Below are 15,546 nucleotides of genomic sequence, written 5' to 3' on the forward strand. Positions count from 1 at the left end.
CCCATACCAATACTACACAAAAGTCGGCTAGAGCTGATCTGAGAGAACAATATAAGAATAACAGCCAGGAACAAACGGAGAAGGAAGAGCGAACACCCCTCAACACGGAAAATGGCGACAAGGAAACCACTGCAACTACTGGTATGGAAGACAGCACGAATCACTCACCACACTCCAACACTACACAAAGATCTTCTAGAAAAGCACAAAGAAGATACCCCAAGAACATGGTTGGGAGAACACCAAGCAAAGAGGATGATTCGAACAGATGCAGAGCCGACAACAGAGATAATGACATGAAGAAGGGTCAGGTGAGGAGAAAAAAAGGTAAACTCGGAAAAGCAAAACAAGGTCAAAGAAGGAAGAGAACACACAAGACTAATAACTCATCCCGAACGATGAGAGAAATCAAAGAACTTCAAATCCAAGTAGTCAATATTCTAAACACAGTTCAAGCAATGAAAAAGATGCTGGAACTCACGGTAAGCTCTCACACCAAAATCGATCAACTCCGAGATGCTATTATCATCTCTCAAAGAAAGGGAAACATGAGGGCAATGCCATTTCCATACAGGCAAAACCGACCTAAGAGATACCTTAAAGACCTATCGGAGGAAGAAACGATATCCTTACTAAGGGATTATGAAACCTCTGACCTCAAAAGAGGGGAAGATATTAAAACAGTTCAGATTGATGTGAATAGAACAGCAAAGATAAGTGAAAGGAGAACTAATCTTAACAATTTACAGCAAATCCAACTAATCGATGACACACAGAACACTGAAGTAAGGAAATCAGGGAAACCTTTGAAATGCCTACTTCTCAATTGCCGGTCCGCAAAAAAACATGCATCAGATATAGCTGACCTCATCATGAACAAGGAAATTGATGTAACAATCCTGACAGAAACGTGGCTAACGGAATCATCATCACCTTGTATGGACCTACTTGTACCCCCGCAGTACAATATAGTGAGACTGGATAGACCAAAAAAGAAAGGCGGTGGGATTGCATGCATCTATAGATCGGAGTTAGAGGTCATCCAAGAACTAACAGAACCACTCGGATATTGCGAACACCTAAATCTCAAAATTAGATCAGCAGAGAATCAAAGATGCAACCTGCATGCGATCTACCACCCTCCAGGCAATAATACATCCTTCATAGATCAGCTAATGGAAATCATCACTACCAACTTCAATCCCGAAGCTAACAACATTGTTCTAGGAGACTTTAATTTACACTGGAACGATAGTGATGACAAACAGGTCAATGCTCTTAAAGATCTTCTAGCGGAGCTAAACCTTAACCAAGAATGCACACAACCGACACATGAGAAGGGAGCCATGTTAGACTGGATAATTTCAAAGACAAACAATACCTCAATTACAGCAATTGAGCCATGCGACTGGTCTGATCACCATGTCATAACCTTCCTGATAAACACTATGAAGAATACCAGAACCAGTCAACCTACCAGACACAAGAAATGGATGCGAGATACCAAAGAGCTGAATATGAAATTACTAAGAGAAAGCTGTGAGATGAACCTAAACCCACCAAACAAGATGCTGACAGTAGAGGATCTTACGAATCATTATACTACAACAGTATCGAACATAGTCAATACCACAATGCCACTAAAGCTGAAAAGAACAACAGAGAAGATCAAAAATCCATGGTTTAGTGGAACACTGAATGAAGAAAGGCGGAAACTGAGACAGGCGGAAAGAAAATGGAGACAACACCCATCAACGCACGAACTGAACACCTTTAGGAGAATCCGGAGCGGGTACAATAAAAAGGTCCTAAACTCAAAGAAGGATTTTATTAGATCGGAACTAGATAATGCCAAAAATAGGCCGCGGAAACTATTCGAGATTTTAAAACAGCAATCTAATAAAGTGGCCAAAACTGCCCAAGAAACGACAAAAACCCAACTAAGTTGTGAAGAGTTTGCATCTTTCTTTACTAACAAGGCTAATACTCTGGAAAGAGAGCTTAGGAAAAATGAAGCTGACAATATTGATAACACAGACAACAGTACACCGCAAACAGTTATTATCACATCGGAAATCACCCGTATCACAAAAAACAGGGCGCAGTGGGATAACTTCAAGATACTGGACCAAAACACCATCGCCAAAACACTATCGGACATCAAACCCAACAACCACTATAACGATCCACTCCCATCAAAGTGCGTCAAAGAAATAAATAATATTGTGATTCCCATATGGACGAAAATAATAAACGCCTCCCTATCCCAAGGAACCCTGCCAGATTGCCTAAAAACGGGTCAAGTCATTCCCATCATCAAAAAACCCACAGCGGACCTAGCAGATCCAAATAACTTTCGCCCTGTGACCAACATCCCTATTCTTGCCAAACTAATTGAAAAATGTGTTCAAAACCAATTAAGCCAACACATCACGAACTTCTCACTACTAGACGACTGTCAGTCAGGATTCAGAACAGGACATAGCACAGAGACAGCAATCCTACATATTGTCGATGATGCACTACAGGCGTTAGACCTTAATCAGACATGTCTTCTTATCCTCCTAGACCTATCATCAGCATTTGATACGGTAAATCATGAAAAATTATTGAACAGGCTTCATAACGGGATGGGATTGGCAGGAAATGTGCTAAAATGGTTTGAATCTTTCCTTCAGAATAGAACACAAAGATTCCTGGTCAATCAGTCACTCTCAACATCAAGCCCTAATTCAATTGGAGTCCCGCAAGGCTCTACGCTATCTCCATCACTATTTAACCTACACATTGAACCTCTCACAGAAATCCTTCGAAATTCAAAGATATCCTATCACATGTATGCGGATGATACGCAGATTTATATCAAGATAACATCCATGGAGGAGGTCAAGAGAATGAATGAAGCCTTAAAAATATCGTTACAATGGCTAGCAGATAATCATTTGAAGCTAAATGCACAAAAAACAGAATTTCTATTAATCACACCACCAAATAAACTCACAGAAGGGAAAGAATGGTGCAATATGATCACAGCGTTAAACTGCACCCCTACACTAGTTAAATCTGCAAAATCATTAGGAATCACACTTGATGAGAACCTAAACATGAAAGGCCACATCAAAGCTATGGCAAAAAGCGCAAGCTATCACCTGAACTACATCAGAAAAATGAAACCATTCATATCCACGACGGATCTTAAAATGGCAGTACAATCACTAGTCATTTCAAGGATTGAATATGGATGTACAACGCTAGCAGGGCTCCCAAAAATTTCAACAGCACCACTAAAAGCATGTCTCAATGCAGCTGCAAGACTGATAACCGGATCAAGAAAATTTGACCACATATCACCACACCTGAAAGCATTAAACTGGCTACCTTACGAAGCCAGAATCCAGCTAAAAATGGCATGCATAACCCACAAAGCGCTACACCACAACACACCTAAGTACCTGGCTCAGAAAATTAAAATCTCCGGAGGAAGCAGACCAGCCAGGAGTGCAGAGGAGCTGCTACTGAGACCAGCCATCTTCAAGAAGAAGAAATCGTACGACAGAGCATTCTCAGGAGCAGCACCAAGGATCTGGAATTCACTTCCGCCAAGCATAAAACAAATTACAGACACTACATCCTTCAAGAGGGAAACGAAAAGCTTCCTAATAAATAAGTTCCTTCCATAGGTCGGACCGAGGTCAAAAGAACATTTGATATAGGAGTGAAAACAAAAGCTATGCAAACAATAAGCATTTGGGAATCAGTGATTCTAGACCATTCATTTTAGCCATATTCAAACATATATAACATCCATTATATATTACATATATAAGTATTAATGTAAACATCGGAATATGACATACCATGTATATACTTCATGTATAACGTCTAATGTATAATATCTATCTATTGCTTTTATATGTAACTACCTCTTTACATTGAACGAATTTACAAACTCTTGTCTATAACTACCTCACGTAATGTAAAGCGCTCTGATACCTAAGGGTCTTGTTCGCGCTATAGAAAACTTTAAATAAATAAATAAACTACTCCTACACTGAGAGAAAAACCTAACTTTAAGACTTTCCGTAGTCACAAAAGGCATTTAGGTGTCCTAAAGTTAAGACTCCTTACTTCTGTGAATACAGAAATGAGTAAGTGCCTTCTGTGAATACCAAAATGAGTAAGTGCATTCTGTGAATACCAAAATGGTAGTAACTTTAGGATTTTGTCTTAAATTAGTTCTGTGAATCGGGCCCCGAATGTTAAAACCAACTTCACTAAAAGATGTATTTTATCATTCTAAGTTCAGCCATACTAAACTGGAATTACTACCATGTTCTCTGAGTGTTAGGATTATAAAATGTAATAATTCTAACAGCCCATTGTGGCCTATGGAGAACAGGTAGCCTTGAAATGGTGAAGAAGTAAAATGGCTGTAATTCACTATTAGGGCATGCCACACACATCAGGGCTTGTCCTACCTTATACTTACAATGCACCCTGCCCTGGAGGTGTCTGATATGAAGAAAGAGGAAGGTTTAGGGACTGGCAATTGGGTGCACTTGCCCAGTCAGCATGACAGTACCAGGCTGCACGCAGACTCTGCAATGGCAGACCATAGACACATTTTACAAGGCTGCTTCTGTGGGTGGCACAACCAGTGCTGCAGGCCCACCAGCAGCATTTGGATTACACGCCCTGGGCACACTCAGTGCACTGTACTAGGGTCTGACACGAAAACCAAACATCCAATCATGGAATCACTAATCCATACATCAATTTACAACAGGGAGCATTCGCACTGTGGCACTGGACAGCAGAGGCACAGTGCCCAAAGCATCTAACCCCAGCAAAAATACATGAGGCAACAGCAAAAATGGAAGGGAGACCCACGCCCATGGTGCCAGGTCTAACACCAATCAAAAAAACTTTAAAGACCAAAATTTCACTATGGTATCGACTAAGGCTACCAATCAAACCCAAAGCAAATTTTGTTTTAATGAGTGCGGGAAAACAGACGCAACTGAGAAAAAAACTGTGAAAAACAAGGGGGAGCATAACCTAATTGGTAGAAAACCAAGGGCATACTCACACGGTAAATGGGGAAATCAAAGTCTTTAAATGTTTGCAGTGAGCGCGTTTGAAAACGCGGTTCCTCACTTTACAGTGTAATGTTTGAAAACATATTTCAATCTTATTATATGTTGCTTACAATTCTGTAAATAAGTGTAAAGTTTACATCTATTTACAAAATTGTAAGCAACGTATAATAAGATTAAAATAGGTTTTTAGTTTTTAAATATTATCCAAAGAGTGGATCATAAACAACTAAACCATCAAACCAATCAACATACAGTATGAAAACAGCATTGCCACTTGAACTGGAGAGCACGCTCATTTTATTGTACTTTACCTTGTAGAATTCCAGTGAGCCGTAAAATAAATAAAATTGTACGAAGTGGCAAAGTGTAAATAATCGGAAAAGCCAATTACTCTGTTGCCAGCAGTGTTTTTCAAAACAGTTTTAGATTGAACCAACATTAACCTTAAACTACCAATAAGTACAAAACAAGAATATTACCACAACATTGTTGAAGTTAGGTGACGAGTATACCAAAACAAGCAAGGCGAGAAAAATCTCCCCGCAGGGCAGAGGCGGCACAGTCCAACGCCCTTGAGGGCGCACAATGTAGAGCAGAACTCGGCGTTGCGTCGTTATCTTTGCGCATCAGGTCTGCCTGTGGCCTCAGTAGCGGTCGGCAGTAGGTGTTTCTGTAGGGCGGAGACGTGGACAGGGGGAGGGGCAGTGTGAGGGGTAGTGATGTATGGATTACGGAGTTTTACAGGTAAGTAAATATTTAAATAAATAAAACGAATTTCGTTGCGCGCACTGCATCACCTAATGTTTTGAAGTGCGCGCATTACATTAGGTGATGCAGTCGGTGGCATGCTTCATCATCGGGCCCACCGCAGTGGCACCGAATGTGCCCCGGGTGTGCTGCAACGCCAGGTGACTGCGGAGCTGGTATATTGCTGCGTGTGCAGTGAAGGGGTGAGACGTGTGAAAATTAAAAAGCTATACAAGAGGTCCCAGCACCCGAGGGTTAACAAGTTTTAATGAACTGGGCCTCTGTTAGCAGATTAAAAAGGCAAGAGGACAGTAAGGAGTGTTATGATGACCTCCAGTGTCCAGTGTGGTCTACATGTTTCAGCCAGTGCCTTTTGTATTCTAAGCTGGCTTTCCTCAGGACCAAAGAGATACGTGATAAAGTGCAGTTTAAATTATAATAAACTTAAATTAAGTGTTTGTGTCAATTTTGGCTATGTGTAGCGCTCGCTAAGGCGCTGTAACTGTTAGAGGGGGATTCCCTCAAGCTTTTCTACACAGAACACATAGGACAAAGACAAGACGTACAGGAAAGAGTCATATTAGCGAGCGCAACACATAGCCAAAATTGACACAAACACTTAATTTAAGTTTATTATAATTTAAACTGCACTTTATCACGTATCTCTTTGGTCTTGAGGAAAGCCAGCTTAGAATACAAAAGGCACTGGCTGAAACATGTAGACCACACTGGACACTGGAGGTCATCATAACACTCCTTACTGTCCTCTTGCCTTTTTAATCTGCTAACAGAGGCCCATTTCATTAAAACTTGTTAACCCTCGGGTGCTGGGACCTCTTGTATAGCTTTTTAATTTTCACACGTCTCACCCCTTCACTGCACACACAGCAATATACCAGCTCCGCAGTCACCTGGCGTTGCAGCACACCCGGGGCACATTCGGTGCCACTGCGGTGGGCCCGATGATGAAGCATGCCACCGACTAGGTCGGTGGGTGAGGGCTTTCATAAGGAAAACATTGCTTTTTTCCTTTTTATTGTCTGACGTACCTGAGTCACTTTAACCCCTCCCCCCTAAAAATTAGCTAGTCCACATTGATCTTGACATATAACCCAGGGGATACGGGCTAGCCTACCTAGTCCTCTCTCTCTCTTTTGATCTGCATAATACTAAGCAGCGCGCAGCTGCGAGAGCTTTAACAACCCCCCCCTCCCCCAACATGGCCGAAAATGTTGGCCTAACCTTCACTGCTGAGGATATCAGCGAAATCCTAGCTGATCCCTCACTCCTGGCAGACTTCAACATCTCCGCCACTGTAGCCCAATCAACCGACTGGGACTCACTCACGGAGAAGAAGAGGAACAGGATTCGGACAGTTCTGCATGGGGTCATCCTGGCACAATATCTACGAACCAACACAGCTCCCACTGGCCTCTTGGTCACCAATGCCCCCAGGATTTTCCTGGATGACGCTGCATTTCGGAAAGACTGGGCCCAGATCGCCTGGCACTGCACCAGGGACTGGCTAGTCCTCATTATTAAAACTGCAAAACGCCTATCAGACGCCATCATGATAGAAATCCAGGCGACAGAGTCACATTTCAAAACCACCGTGACAGGCTATAAAAAGAAGCTTGAAGACCAAAACCGCGAAATAGCGGAATATAAAGATTACTTAACCCAGACCAAAATCAAAAAATTTGAAAAAGATCTGAAGAGATTCAGTTATTCTAAAACCTACCCGTACTTGGAGGATGACTACACTCCCTCCAAGAAATCGTCTGACAATTCGGACAACAGTTCCATCTCAAGCGCCTCAAGCAACTCAAGCTCAGGACCCAATACACCGAGAGGGAGAGGCAGACGTGGACAACACTGGCCACAACCATGGCAAGGTCCCCAAAACCACAACTTTGGCCCACCGCCCCCCCTCTTTGGTCATCTACCACCCCCATACTTCGGATACCCACACATGTACCCTCAAGGCAACATGCCCTTCTTTCAAGGAAATCAAAACCAGCGATATCCTTTTTTATCCCAGGGCAGGAGAGGACGGGGCAAGAGACGGAACCCAGGTCATGTCCAATGGGCACCCGAAGAAGAGCCAGTGAGCTCCAACACGAGAAACAAAACCAGGGAACAACCGGGAACCAGCAAATAACACCCCCATGCCCTCTCGTGTTCAACCTATCTGACACACAACTTACCCCAGAGGAAACAGGAGTACTTAATAAAGGCCTTTCATTCGTCCCGACGCCAAGACTGGACATGTTCAAACTACACGTAGAACTCGCAGAGTTCTTCAGAAAACTAAAATTAAAGGCTTTCTTTGAGAAAAAAGACAACACCATCATTGAAGTAGGAGGCACGCCGAACGAAACGGGAATGAGAACAAAATCGACCTTCACTCCCCCGCCGGGCAGTATCCCGGTAGAAATCCTGACTTTTGAGCAGGCAGTCTACACGGAAGTAGAACTACTTCAGCAGAAGGACACTTTCAATAACCTGTCCAACAAAGACAGAAGTACCATTCAACGCCTACAGCATGATCCCAAACTTGTAATCAAACCGGCGGATAAAGGTGGCGGCATAGTCCTGATGAACAAGACGGACTATGACCAGGAATGCAAGAGGCTCCTCAGTGACACTAGGAACTACAAGCGCCTTCAAAAAGATCCAACTGAACAACTACAGGTCACTATCAACCAGCTGGTAAAAAATGCCAAGGACAATGAACATATATCCAAACAAGAGGCGGACTACTTATGTCCCAGAGAAATAAAGACCCCTTATTTCTACACGGTCCCCAAAATACACAAGGGCACCACTCCACCACCAGGGAGACCCATCGTGTCTGGGATTAAGTCATTACTAGAGCCCTTATCCCGCTTTTGTGATTTCTTTCTTAACCCCTTGGTCCAACAGACCCCCTCCTACCTCAAGGACACTAAACATCTACTAAGCGTAATCCAGGAACTCAACTTTGATCCCACCACTGAACTACTTGTAGGTCTAGACATAGAATCTCTATACACTAGCTTACCACAGGACGCCACGCTAAAGGTACTGCATGATGTCCTAATGACAAACGCCTGGACTTACAACACCCCCCGCAGCTTCATCTTGGACTGCGCTGCCTTAGCTCTTAAAGAAAACTATTTTGAATACGAGGGCACCTACTACCTTCAGACGAATGGAACGTCTATGGGCAGTGTTTTTGCCCCAAGTGTGGCAGGATTGTATGTGGCCCACTTTGAACACACACACATACAACAACCAACCAACCCTTTCCTCACCAACATAAGAATGTGGCGTCGTTATATCGACGACATCCTCATAATATGGCAAGGCAACCAAGAATCACTGGGCAACTTCATGCTCTGGATCAACCAACTAGACTCATACTTACGTTTCACATGCACTAGTAGTTCCACTGAGCTACCCTTCCTAGACCTGAACATCAGACCTGAGAATGGAAAACTCACCACCACCACCTTCTACAAACCTACAGCAAGAAACTCCCTACTCAGGTTTGATAGTTTTCACCCTCGACACCTGAGGGAAAACTTGCCCTATGGACAATTCCTACGCATCAGGCGCAATTGCAGTAACATCAAGGATTACAAACAACAATCCAGTGATCTGGTGCACAAGCTTAGGGACCGTGGCTATCCCTCCAAGATAATCAATAAAACCTGCAAAAGAGCTAGGAACCAAAACAGGGAGGCTCTCCTGGAAACCTTCGATAAACCAGAAGAAGAACCTGTCCTTACCTGCGTGACGACTTACAACACAGCGTCTAACCAAGTTTCAAACATCATACAACGCAATTGGAAAATCATCAATTCTGGCACCGGACAATGGGAAAAGCCTCGCTTCGCCTACAAAAGGGCCACCAATCTAAGAGACCAATTGGTGAATACCAGACCACGGCCAAAAACACAGAATAAAGACCACACCATCGTCAACGCATGGGGTATGCCCAAAATCACTGGCCACCAACCCTGCAACAATTGCAGTGTATGCCACTTAACATCTCCGTCAAAAACACTTGACTTGGAACCGGGTAAGACCTGGACACAACGACAGTTTACAAACTGTAACTCCTCAAATCTGGTATACTTGATAACCTGCAGATGTGGCCTAAGATATATCGGCATGACAACCAGAAAAGTACGCACAAGAATGACAGAACATAGAAGCACCATAAGATGTGGGAAAAACATAAGTAAGCTCACAGACCACTTCCTGACCCACAATCACACACCCAATGACTTTACGTGGACTGTCATTGAGAAATTTGACAACCTCAGAGATGAGAAACTCCTCTTGCAAAAAGAACAACGCTGGATATACCGGCTATCCACACACATCCATGGCCTCAACGATGCCATTCCATGGAACAGTCTAGCCGTGTAAACACCCTTGCAAAATATTGTATTACAGCTTAGCTGTGTAGATCTTCCCCATATCGTTCTGATAGCTGTGCCACAGTACCCCTGCACGAGCGCCCCCTTCGCTGTCCTCTCCCTTCGTGCCCTCCCAGTGCATATTAATGCACTCACTCGCCTTGTGAGAAATACACACACACTCTGACCCCCCTGCATGAGTCTTGACCAACCAGGTGGCCTACACCACCGGTAGCGTGTCACTCGCAGTATTAACCACGTGAAATACTTTGTTTAGAAACAAGTATGCACTATCAGTAATCTGACGACCAGTACGCATGCGCGTATATTCCAGCGCATGCGCCCAGTGCATAACACTGCCGCACAGTACTGCGCATGCGCCAAAACGCGCACTACTTTCCCGCACATGCGCTAACAGAGCTACTATGAGACGGCGTTTAGCGCGCATCCCTCCCTCTCTTTCTAACCCAAACAGGTGAATCGCATTTAAAAACAGTATAAATATGAAGCTAGGCGGCCCACTCACCTCATATCGGGCGCCGCAGAAGGACGAATAGGTCCAAGGAGGAACCAGACCGAACTACTCGTGAGTAAACAAGACCACTTGTCCTGCAAAATGGGGTAAGCAAGAACTCTTTCTCCTTACAGGTTAGATAGCCTTGTGAACCTCGTTTATTTCCACAGGGTCTCTTTCTCTGCCAGGCGACCCATGAGGCTTTTTACCAAGAAATAACAGAGTGAGGACCTAGTATCAGTACTTTCCTGTACCTCACCTTGTGATTTCGTTTTTTAGCCCACCACCACTCACTAACGGTTTCATTAAACCCTCACTAGTCCCATGCAGATGCCATGAGCTCACCCTAGCCGGATATAGGTCGCACACCACCTTAAAAGCCGGCAACCAGTGGATTTGCCACCCTAATATGACTCTTTCCTGTACGTCTTGTCTTTGTCCTATGTGTTCTGTGTAGAAAAGCTTGAGGGAATCCCCCTCTAACAGTTACAGCGCCTTAGCGAGTGCTACACATAGCCAAAATTGACACAAACACTTAATTTAAGTTTATTATAATTTAAACTGCACTTTATCACGTATCTCTTTGGTCCTGAGGAAAGCCAGCTTAGAATACAAAAGGCACTGGCTGAAACATGTAGACCACACTGGACACTGGAGGTCATCATAACACTCCTTACTGTCCTCTTGCCTTTTTAATCTGCTAACAGAGGCCCAGTTCATTAAAACTTGTTAACCCTCGGGTGCTGGGACCTCTTGTATAGCTTTTTAATTTTCACACGTCTCAACCCTTCACTGCACACGCAGCAATATACCAGCTCCGCAGTCACCTGGCGTTGCAGCACACCCGGGGCACATTCGGTGCCACTGCGGTGGGCCCGATGATGAAGCATGCCACCGACTAGGTCGGTGGGTGAGGGCTTTCATAAGGAAAACATTGCTTTTTTCCTTTTTATTGTCTGACGTACCTGAGTCACTTTAACCCCTCCCCCCTAAAAATTAGCTAGTCCACATTGATCTTGACATATAACCCAGGGGATACGGGCTAGCCTACCTAGTCCTCTCTCTCTCTTTTGATCTGCATAATACTAAGCAGCGCGCAGCTGCGAGAGCTTTAACAACCCCCCTCCCAACATGGCCGAAAATGTTGGCCTAAACTTCACTGCTGAGGATATCAGCGAAATCCTAGCTGATCCCTCACTCCTGGCAGACTTCAACATCTCCGCCACTGTAGCCCAATCAACCGACTGGGACTCACTCACGGAGAAGAAGAGGAACAGGATTCGGACAGTTCTGCATGGGGTCATCCTGGCACAATATCTACGAACCAACACAGCTCCCACTGGCCTCTTGGTCACCAATGCCCCCAGGATTTTCCTGGATGACGCTGCATTTCGGAAAGACTGGGCCCAGATTGACTGGCACTGCACCAGGGACTGGCTAGTCCTCATTATTAAAACTGCAAAACGCCTATCAGACGCCATCATGATAGAAATCCAGGCGACAGAGTCACATTTCAAAACCACCGTGACAGGCTATAAAAAGAAGCTTGAAGACCAAAACCGCGAAATAGCGGAATATAAAGATTACTTAACCCAGACCAAAATCAAAAAATTTGAAAAAGATCTGAAGAGATTCAGTTATTCTAAAACCTACCTGTACTCGGAGGATGACTACACTCCCTCCAAGAAATCGTCTGACGATTCGGACAACAGTTCCATCTCAAGCGCCTCAAGCAACTCAAGCTCAGGACCCAATACACCGAGAGGGAGAGGCAGACGTGGACAACACTGGCCACAACCATGGCAAGGTCCCCAAAACCACAACTTTGGCCCACCGCCCCCCCTCTTTGGTCATCTACCACCCCCATACTTCGGATACCCACACATGTACCCTCAAGGCAACATGCCCTTCTTTCAAGGAAATCAAAACCAGCGATATCCTTTTTTATCCCAGGGCAGGAGAGGACGGGGCAAGAGACGGAACCCAGGTCATGTCCAATGGGCACCCGAAGAAGAGCCAGTGAGCTCCAACACGAGAAACAAAACCAGGGAACAACCGGGAACCAGCAAATAACACCCCCATGCCCTCTCGTGTTCAACCTATCTGACACACAACTTACCCCAGAGGAAACAGGAGTACTTAATAAAGGCCTTTCATTCGTCCCGACGCCAAGACTGGACATGTTCAAACTACACGTAGAACTCGCAGAGTTCTTCAGAAAACTCAAATTAAAGGCTTTCTTTGAGAAAAAAGACAACACCATCATTGAAGTAGGAGGCACGCCGAACGAAACGGGAATGAGAACAAAATCGACCTTCACTCCCCCGCCGGGCAGTATCCCGGTAGAAATCCTGACTTTTGAGCAGGCAGTCTACACGGAAGTAGAACTACTTCAGCAGAAGGACACTTTCAATAACCTGTCCAACAAAGACAGAAGTACCATTCAACGCCTACAGCATGATCCCAAACTTGTAATCAAACCGGCGGATAAAGGTGGCGGCATAGTCCTGATGAACAAGACGGACTATGACCAGGAATGCAAGAGGCTCCTCAGTGACACTAGGAACTACAAGCGCCTTCAAAAAGATCCAACTGAACAACTACAGGTCACTATCAACCAGCTGGTAAAAAATGCCAAGGACAATGAACATATATCCAAACAAGAGGCGGACTACTTATGTCCCAGAGAAATAAAGACCCCTTATTTCTACACGGTCCCCAAAATACACAAGGGCACCACTCCACCACCAGGGAGACCCATCGTGTCTGGGATTAAGTCATTACTAGAGCCCTTATCCCGCTTTTGTGATTTCTTTCTTAACCCCTTGGTCCAACAGACCCCCTCCTACCTCAAGGACACTAAACATCTACTAAGCGTAATCCAGGAACTCAACTTTGATCCCACCACTGAACTACTTGTAGGTCTAGACATAGAATCTCTATACACTAGCCTACCACAGGACACCACGCTAAAGGTACTGCATGATGTCCTAATGACAAACGCCTGGACTTACAACACCCCCCGCAGCTTCATCTTGGACTGCGCTGCCTTAGCTCTTAAAGAAAACTATTTTGAATACGAGGGCACCTACTACCTTCAGACGAATGGAACGTCTATGGGCAGTGTTTTTGCCCCAAGTGTGGCAGGATTGTATGTGGCCCACTTTGAACACACACACATACAACAACCAACCAACCCTTTCCTCACCAACATAAGAATGTGGCGTCGTTATATCGACGACATCCTCATAATATGGCAAGGCAACCAAGAATCACTGGGCAACTTCATGCTCTGGATCAACCAACTAGACTCATACTTACGTTTCACATGCACTAGTAGTTCCACTGAGCTACCCTTCCTAGACCTGAACATCAGACCTGAGAATGGAAAACTCACCACCACCACCTTCTACAAACCTACAGCAATTATTATTATTATTATTATTGGGACATTTATTGAGCGCTGCGCTTACGCACACCGGCGTGTCCGCGCGCTGAAAGTGGGAGTAGGCAGATGACAGGGAACACAAAAACAGCACGGGCCATTATTTGCTATAAAGATAAGTTTTTAATTTTTTCCGGAATCTGGCCTCATCTAGTTCCAGACGCAGGTCCGTTGGCAGTTTGTTCCAGTTAGTTGCCGCCAAGTGTCTGAAAGACCTGCCTCCCATGCGGGCCTTCTTAATTCTTGGGGTCCTCAGTAGGCCACCCCCTGTTGATGTAAGCGCCCGTGTTGGTATGTACGCTTTGATCAGCAAGATCGGTTTGTACAGCAAGAAACTCCCTACTCAGGTTTGATAGTTTTCACCCTCGACACCTGAGGGAAAACTTGCCCTATGGACAATTCCTACGCATCAGGCGCAATTGCAGTAACATCAAGGATTACAAACAACAATCCAGTGATCTGGTGCACAAGCTTAGGGACCGTGGCTATCCCTCCAAGATAATCAATAAAACCTGCAAAAGAGCTAGGAACCAAAACAGGGAGGCTCTCCTGGAAACCTTCGATAAACCAGAAGAAGAACCTGTCCTTACCTGCGTGACGACTTACAACACAGCGTCTAACCAAGTTTCAAACATCATACAACGCAATTGGAAAATCATCAATTCTGGCACCAGACAATGGGAAAAGCCTCGCTTCGCCTACAAAAGGGCCACCAATCTAAGAGACCAATTGGTGAATACCAGACCACGGCCAAAAACACAGAATAAAGACCACACCATCGTCAACGCATGGGGCATGCCCAAAATCACTGGCCACCAACCCTGCAACAATTGCAGTGTATGCCACTTAACATCTCCGTCAAAAACACTTGACTTGGAACCGGGTAAGACCTGGACACAACGACAGTTTACAAACTGTAACTCCTCAAATCTGGTATACTTGATAACCTGCAGATGTGGCCTAAGATATATCGGCATGACAACCAGAAAAGTACGCACAAGAATGACAGAACATAGAAGCACCATAAGATGTGGGAAAAACATAAGTAAGCTCACAGACCACTTCCTGACCCACAATCACACACCCAATGACTTTACGTGGACTGTCATTGAGAAATTTGACAACCTCAGAGATGAGAAACTCCTCTTGCAAAAAGAACAACGCTGGATATACCGGCTATCCACACACATCCATGGCCTCAACGATGCCATTCCATGGAACAGTCTAGCCGTGTAAACACCCTTGCAAAATATTGTATTACAGCTTAGCTGTGTAGATCTTCCCCATATCGTTCTGATAGCTGTGCCACAGTACCCCTGCACGAGCGCCCCC

The sequence above is a fragment of the Lissotriton helveticus genome, chromosome 4_2 (genome assembly GCF_964261635.1).
Source record: "Lissotriton helveticus chromosome 4_2, aLisHel1.1, whole genome shotgun sequence".
Classification (NCBI taxonomy): domain Eukaryota; kingdom Metazoa; phylum Chordata; class Amphibia; order Caudata; family Salamandridae; genus Lissotriton; species Lissotriton helveticus.